The following is an 8,773-nucleotide window of genomic DNA, read 5'->3' as shown; positions in this document are numbered from 1 at the left end:
AGGGTCGGATAATTCTCAACGACATCCACTCAGGGACCTGTGGCCATCATGCGTCCTCTCGGACTATTGTGGCTAAAGCATACCGAGCAGGTTTTTACTGGCCCAGGGCAAATGAAATGGCGAAAGAGACTGTCGACAAGTGTGAAGGATGTCAGTTCTACTCCAATATGTCGCACAAGCCCACCTTAGCCTTGAAGACCATTCCAATCGTCTGACCCTTCGCTGTTTGGGGGTTAGATATGGTTGGGCCACTGAGAACTGGCAGGAGCGGCTTCACCCATGTACTAGTGGCGGTCGACAAGTTCACCAAATGGATCGAAGCCAAGCCTATTAAAAATCTTGATGCCAGCACTGCCATCAGCTTCATCAGAGAATTGATATTCAGATATGGAGTTCCGCATAGCATCATCACTGATAATGGGTCAAACTTTGATTTCGACCAATTCAAAGCCTTCTGCGCTTCTCAAGGCACACGAGTCGACTACGCTTCAGTCGCCCACCCCTAGTCGAATGGACAAGCAGAAAGAGCCAATGGCCTAATTCTCAAAGGACTGAAACCTCGTTTGATGCGTGACCTCAAACACGCAGCAGGCGCATGGGTCGACGAACTTCCATCAGTTCTTTGGGGATTGAGGACTACTCCAAATCGGTCGACTGGGAGAACTCCATTCTTTCTGGTCTATGGAGCTAAAGCGGTTCTGCCGAGTGATCTGCTTCACAATGCACCACGAGTCGATCTCTACTCTAAAGTTGAAGCAGAGCAAGCCCGACAGGACGTAGTCGACCTTCTGGAAGAAGAAAGAGAGATGTCCATGACCAGATCGACCATCTATCAGCAAGACTTGTGTCGATTCTACGCCAGAAATGTGAAGAGTCGGGCCTTCCAAGAAGGAGACTTGGTCCTCCGAGTGGACCAACAGAAGCCGCACAAACTTGCCCCTACTTGGGAAGGTCCTTTCATCGTCACCAAAGTCCTCCACAATGGAGCATACCGTCTTTACAATGTCGGTCGCCAGGTTGACGAGCCACGAGCTTGGAAAGCGGACCTGCTCCGCCCCTTTTACACTTAAAGTATTCACTCGGACGAGTTGTAATAAAAGTACTTCTGAAGTTTATTTATCAAAGACAAGAGTGTTATAATTTTCCCAGTGATTGTTGTTACTTTTGTTTACATAAGAAATCCCCGAGTGGGTGGCTTAGCTGCGAATCCGTTTCGCCTAAGTTTGTAAAAAAAATCCTTGCCGAGTGGTGAGCCAGCCTCCCACTCGGGGGCTTAGCTACGAATCCGTCTCGCCTAAGTGTTTAAAAATCCTACCGAGTGGTGAGCCAGCCTCCCACTCGGAGGCTTAGCTGCAGTCCAAGTACTCGCCTAAGTGTTTAAAATCCTACCGAGTGGTGAGTCAGCCTCCCACTCGGAGGCTTAGCTGTAATACAAGTACTCGCCTAAGTGTTTAAAATCCTCCGAGTGGTGAGCCAGCCTCCCACTCGGAGGCTTAGCTGCAGTCCAAGTACTCGCCTAAGTGTTTAAAATCCTACCGAGTGGTGAGTCAGCCTCCCACTCGGAGGCTTAGCTGCAGTCCAAGTACTCGCCTAAGTGTTTAAAATCCTCTGAGTGGTGAGCCAGCCTCCCACTCAGAGGCTTAGTTGCAGTCCAAGTGCTCGCCTAAGTATCAAATACAACGTGCGCTCTGCAAGGATGACGAGGTGCAGGTCGACTGCCACCTTCTCCTTCCGAGCTACGCCACAAATACAACGTGCGCTCTGCAAGGATGACAAGGTGCAGGTCGACTGCCACCTTCTCCTTCGGAGCTACACCACAAATACGAAAATCCTACCGAGTGGAGAGAAAACCTCCCACTCGGGGGCTTAGATGCAGCCCAGTGCTCGCCTAAGTTTGAAAAATCCTACCGAGTGGAGAGCAATCCTCCCATTCAGGGGCTTAGCTGCAGCCCAGTGCTCGCCTAAGTTTGAAAAATCCTACCGAGTGGAGAGCAATCCTCCCACTCGGAGGCTTAGCTGGAGTCCAGTACTCACCTAAGTGTTTAAAAATCCTACCGAGTGGAGAGCAAACCTCCCACTCGGGGGCTTAGCTGCAGCCCAGAGCTCACCTAAGTATCTGAAAATCCTACCGAGTGGAGAGCAAACCTCCCACTCGGGGGCTTAGCTGCAGCCCAGAGCTCGCCTAAGTATCTGAAAACCCTACCGAGTGGAGAGCAAACCTCCCACTCGAGGGTCTTAGCTGCAGCCTAGAGCTCGCCTAAGTATGAAATCCATTTCGACTCACCTTCCGAGCTATGCCGCAAATACAATGTGCGCTCCGCAAGGACGACGAGGTGCAGGTCGACTGATATCTTCTCCTTCTGAGCTTCGCCACAAATACAATGTGCGCTATGTCCCGGCCCGCAAGGATGCAGGTCGATTGCAATCTGTACTCCAACCTGCAAGAGTACATCACCAGCACTAAAATATATTCTGAGTGTAGAGTAATGTTCACTCGAAAGCAGATGCAAACATATTCAACGGCAAACCCAAGTTCAGATAGCATCCCATGAATCCAGAAGTGCTCAGGCATCGAGCCTGTTAAAGTTTATCGGTTACAAAAACCACTCGGCATTCCAAGGCAAATTTAAGGCATCAAGCATAGAAGTTTTTTACTCCTCCGGTGGAGGACTGGAAGGCGCGACAAACTCGTCCAGGTCGATTCCATCTGCAATCCGAGTGGCAGCAACAATGAAGGTCTCCATGAAAGATTGGAAGTCATGCTTCTTGGTATTGGCCACCTTGAGAGACGCCAGCTTGTCCTCTCGCGCATCCTTGCAATGAACACGAACCAGAGACAGAGCAACATTAGTACCACACCTGGCAGAAGACTTCTTCCATTCTTGCACTCGACCTGGAACTTCGTTCAGTCGAGTCATCAGAGATTCAAGGTCATTCTGAAGTGTTTCCCCCGGCCAGAGTGTTGTGTCGATGCGCGACGTTGCAACCTTTAGTCTAGCAAGATAGTCGACCACAACAGCAACACGAGACTCCAGTCGGAGCATGTTTATGGCATCTTCATCCTTCACAGGAGAGTTGATGGGATCCAGACTCGTCTCCACTCGACTAGTCTCTTCCTCAAAGTTTTGGCAGAATTCTATAAACACCACCCAAAGATAAGCCAACAGTTTTGTGGTAAGTCCATAATTACAAGCCAGTCGGATATAAGGGAGTACCTTCAAGCATGAGGAATAACTTCTTGGCGAGCCCTCCCAGATAAGCCTCTAGGTCATTCTTCTTTCCCGCCAGTTCGCTAGCCTTGTCGCTCAGAGCAATCTTGTCATTCTTCAGTCGGCTGGCCTCCTTGTTGGCCGCGTCAAGAGCAGCTTTCAGATTGGCGTTTTCCTCCTCAAGTTTACCGACTGAAGTCAACTTTTCTTCTGCGAGCTTGGTCTTGTTTGAAGCCGTTTTCTGCGCCTCGGCAAGGTCAAGATCCTTCTTCTTCAGAGCCTCCTTCAGTTTTTCTACAAAGTGACAATGAGGTCAGAATCAAGAATGGACAAAAAAAGTAAGGCCAGTCGTCAATATTCTCACCAAACATACCTTTTGCTTCCTCCGTTGCCTTCGTGAAGTTCTCTTGGACAAGCTTCAAGTCAAGTTCGAGCTGGATATGTTTGTTCTCCAACTCAGTATAACGAGCCGCAAGCTCGCAAGATTTCTGCGAAAAGTCAGTCGACAGATATCAAAAATGGATCACTTCAGAGGGACTAAGAGAAAAATCATCGCATTTCTAAGACTACAGTCGAATCAAAATATTCAACAGTAGTCTCGGGGACTACACCCAGTGGGTGCACTCAGCGTGCCCCCACTGGTTCTACCGACTCAGATCGATCAGTCGACCGAAAGAGACAAAAAGATACGATCCTAAACTATAGCTAACTGCCAGCAGTTCAGCCATGGTGTCGTTAATATATATATATATATATATATATATATATATATATATATATATATATATGTGTGTGTGTGTGTGTGTGTGTGTGTGTGTGTGTGTGTGTGTGTGTGTGTGTGTGTGTGTGTGTGTTCTTCAGACTATAGTCGACTGCCAGCAGTCCACCATAGTCTTGGGGACTACACCCAGTGAGTGCACTCAGCGTGCCCCCACTGGTTCCATGATTCCATTCGACCAGATCGAGTGGAAAAAGTTAAGTGACAAAGTATAAAGACTATAGCCGACTGCCAGCAGTCCACCATAGTCTCAGGGACTACACCCAGTGGGTGTACTCAGCGTGCCCCCACCAATCCAAACAGTCAATCGACACACCCAGTGGGTGTACAGATACTAAGATCTTCAGACAGAAAAGTTTTCAGGTACCATATCCTAACAGAACAAGCGGTGATCAGCTAACCTGGACATTGCTCTAAAGAGCTAAGCTTGCATCATAAGCTGCTTGGCTAGCGTCTCGGATCGCCTTCACCTGTTCCATCATGACACCCTCCTGGCGTATAGCTTCCTTAGCAGCACCTGCTTGGTCCTCTGGGACGTGGTGTGTGGAGAAGAGGGAAGGCGGAGCAGCACTCAACGACGAAGGGCGGGCACTTGTCAGCGGCACCGCAAAGGACACGGTAGCCCAAGTGGCGTTGCCTCCCTCCGGAACCAGCGTCTCAGGTGCTGATACAACCTGAGCAGTCTTGCCGGCAGATGTCTTCCTGTTCCTCCTTTGCCTCAACGGCTCCTCATCGTCATCATCGGGGAGATCAATGACATGAGGTGGGGCTACAAGAAAGATTCAAAGTTAAAAATGAAGATCCAATCGACTTAAAGCGAAACCACAGAGATCATACCAAGGTTGGAGGTAGCAGCATCTTCCATTTCATGGTCCTCGTTCCTGGCTGAGGTCTCGGAGGTAGCAGCACTGCAGATCCCAGAAATCAGTCGGTTAGTTAACGAGTCGACCAAGAGTTTACTCATGCCAAACGAGAAAACACAAGTTCTACTATTACCCGGAAATATTGAGGATCGCCATCCTCATCTTCGGTAGGGCCTTCGTCGGCTTTGATGACACCGCTCGGGGTTGCTTCGACGCTTTCTCAGTCGGCGCCGGAGAGGTCGTCCAAGGACGTTTAGTCGACTGCCCAGCAGGCACAGTCGCTTTGCCACGCTCGACTGTGGGGTCATGGGCGAGCTTGGATCGCCTTTCTGTGCGAGGAGGGTCGACCTCTTCCTCCTCTTCCTCCTCATCCTCTTTACCAGAATCGTCATCTTCTTCATCCTCCTCACCGTCAGATTGCCACTCCTCATGACTTTCACCTCCGCTCCCCTCCTCCTCCTCGACCTGTTCTTGCGCCCCATTGGGCATCGAGTACATCTTGGTGGTGACCTGGAAGAGAACAAACAAGACAAGAATCAGTCGATTGAATTCTAACAACACGGAATGAAGGAAGCAGGATCAGAGTCGGGGGTATAGAATTAGACCTTGTCTGGCTGGTACGAATGGTCGAGTGGAGGGATCCTCCTGGCTCCTCGGGGGTTGTCCTTGTTCCCTATTATGGCAGTCATCCACTTTCCAACGTGGAATCCTCGACCTCCTCCGGGTGGACCCGAGTGGTGTCTTCAGTGCCAGAATACATCCACATCGGATGGTCTCTATATTGGAGCGGTTGGATGCGCCGTCGAAGGAAAACCTCCAGCAGGTCCATGCCAGTCACCCCATCATGGATAAGTTGAACTACACGCTCGACCAACACCTTAACCTGAGCCTTCTCCTCCGGGACCACCTTCAGAGAGGGCGGCTTGCTCACTCGATCCATGGAGAAAGGAGGGAGTCCAGTCGACTGCCCTGGCATCGGCTGGTCTTGGCAGTAGAACCAGGTCAACTGCCACCCTCGAACCGACTCAGGAAGGACCATGGCTGGAAAAGCGCTTTTACCCCTCATTTGGACCCCGAGACCCCCATACATTTGAATCACTTGGGTTCTCTCGTCACTTGGATTGGCTTTCTTCACCGTCTGAGAGCGACAGGTGAAGATGTGTTTGAAAAGGCCCCAATGCGGCCGGCAACCTAAGAAATTCTCACACAAAGACACGAAAGCTGCGAGATACACTATGGAGTTGGGTGTGAAGTGGTGGAGTTGAGCCCCAAAGAAGTTCAGAAATCCCCGAAAGAAAGGGTGGGGTGGCAAAGAAAATCCGCGGTCAACATGGGTGGCCAAGAGGACGCACTCACCCTCCTGAGGCTGCGGCTGCCACTCCTTCCCCGGGAGCCTCGCTGATCCATGGGGAATCAGTCCTTCGTTGGCCAGGTCATCGAGGTCCTTCTGACAGATCGTCAAGCGGATCCAGTCGCCCTGGATCCAGCCCTGCGGTAGGCCAGCCCTTGACGAGGATCCGCCCCGACTGGTCGCCCTTCCCTTCACCTTCGCCGTCACCTTCTTCGCCTGCTCCAAAGCCGCCGTCTTCTCTTTCACCATCGTCGCCGGCGAAGCACGCAAGGAGCAGTAATGCGGGGATGGAGGTGAGCATAGCGGACGAGTTCGAGGAAGAAGGAGAGGGGGAATGAGAGCACGCTGTTCAAAAAACCCCCGTCCGGCGCCTTATATGGGGTCGCTTCCGAGTGACTGACTGGTAGGCCCGGACGATCTTGTCAAATCCCACAACAGTCGTGCACGCGATACATGGTGAAAAAGGTGGCGCGAAGATCGAGGCATCCCTGCCTTATCCCATCCGAGTACCGCGGTCTCCTCTGCCTCGCGCGCTTCCTGAAATTCAGATCCCGCTAAATTCGTGAACGACAGAGCAACTTGTCAGACTAGAGATTTCCTCCGATCCGTCGCTCGGAAATCTTCAAGTATAGAAAAGTCACTCGACCAATACAAAGAATGGATCAAGGCGACTGAAAAAGAAGTTGGTGCCATCACCTAAGGTCATTGATCCAGAACAAGACATACTCATAGCACAAAAGCTGGGTCAGAAAAATTCTCAACTCCTTCCTCACTCAAACCTCGATCCATTCGGGGGCTAATGATGAAGACATGTACCTAGGGTAGGGTCATTGACCTATCCAAAGTACACTCCCCAAGGACATCTCTAGAAGAAACTAACTTTCAGTCGACCTAGAAGGATTTCACTCGACAAACTCGAAGACACTCGACCATGAAGCCAACCACTCGACAGTCAGGAGATCTACAGTCACTCTGCACACAAATGGTCTGTCATTAAGTAGTCTTTATGGTCATGATAGCACTTTATGTGGGCGTTACCAGTAACCCCCTGTCTTAATGTTCTTTAAACCCTGCATAACTGAGGGCTAGAGAGGGCTGGCAAACTCTTTATAAGCCACCCCCTCCTCAGTGTAAAGGGTTCGCACCCCTGTAACTCATACGCATATAATCCAGTCGACCGCCTCTGGGCTCCGAGACGTAGGGCTGTTACTTCCTCCGAAAAGGGCCTGAACTCGTAAATCCCTTGCGTATAAAACTACTCCATAGCTAAGATCTTGCCTCTCCATACCTACCCCCCTTTCTACTGTCAGACTTAGAACCACGACAGGTGCTCCCCTTCCTTCGACAAGCCTCTCAATTATGGTTAACCCCTATCGCAAGTATTCACAACTATGAAATAAGAATTAAGATAAATCTAACCATAGGATGAAACATATGGATCCAAACCAGCCCCATACAAGTCAACACATAAACTAGGGTTTAAGATTCTGTCACTCTAGCAACCCATCATCTACTTATTACTTCCCAATGCCTTCCCCTAGGCCCAAATCATGGTGAAGTGTCATGTAGTCGACGCTCACATAACACCACTAAAGGAAAGGCAACATACATCTCATCAAAATATTGAATGAATACCAAATTCATAGGATTACTTATAAGGCTAGTCATAGTGGGGAGTGAGGGAGTCCTGGATTAGGGGGTATCCGGACAGCCAGACTGTATACATCGTCCGGACTATTGAAGCATGAAGATACAAGACTCAAGACTTCGGCCCGTGTCCGGTTGGGACTCCTTTGCGTGGAAGACAAGCTTGGCGATCCGGATGTTATATTTCCTTCCTTATAACCGACTCCATGTAAACCCTAGCCCTCTTCGGTGTCTATATAAACTGGAGAGGTTGGTCCTTAGAAGGCCGATCACAATTACAATCATACCATCATAGGCTAGCTCTTAGGGTTTAGCCTCTACGATCTCGTGGTAGATCTACTCTTGTACTACTCATATCTTCAATATTAATCAAGCAGGAAGTAGGGTTTTACCTCCATCGAGAGGGCCTGAACCTGGGTAAACATTGTGTCCCTTGCTTCCTGTTACCATTAGCCTAGACGCACAGATCAGGACCCCCTACCCAAGATCTGCCGGTTTTGACACCGACATTGGTGCTTTCATTGAGAGTTCCTCTGTGTCGTTGCTGCAGGGCTTGATGGCACCTTCAGTCATCAACAACACGGTCCAGGGGGAGACTTTTCTCCCCAGACAGATCTTCGTGTTCGGCGGCTTCGCCCTGCGGGCCAATTTGCTTGGCCATCTGGAGCAGATCGATAGCTATGCCCCCGGCCACCAGGTCAGGTTCGGAAACTTGAACTACACAGCGGATATTTGCGGAGACTTGATCTTCGACGGATTTGGGCCTGCTCCAGCAGCACCGAACAGTCACGACGAGCACGGCTTAGACCTGCTGTCGGACAAAGCTCAGGATATCACCCTGCAGTAACCTCAGATCTAAATCTGGAGCAAGTTGCGTTGCCTAAGGACGGAGGGGTGGACCCCGCCCTTCAGGCCGCACACTCAT

The sequence above is a fragment of the Triticum aestivum genome, chromosome 2B (assembly GCF_018294505.1).
Source record: "Triticum aestivum cultivar Chinese Spring chromosome 2B, IWGSC CS RefSeq v2.1, whole genome shotgun sequence".
NCBI classification, from domain to species: Eukaryota; Viridiplantae; Streptophyta; class Magnoliopsida; order Poales; family Poaceae; genus Triticum; species Triticum aestivum.
This window is presented reverse-complemented; position numbering follows the sequence as displayed.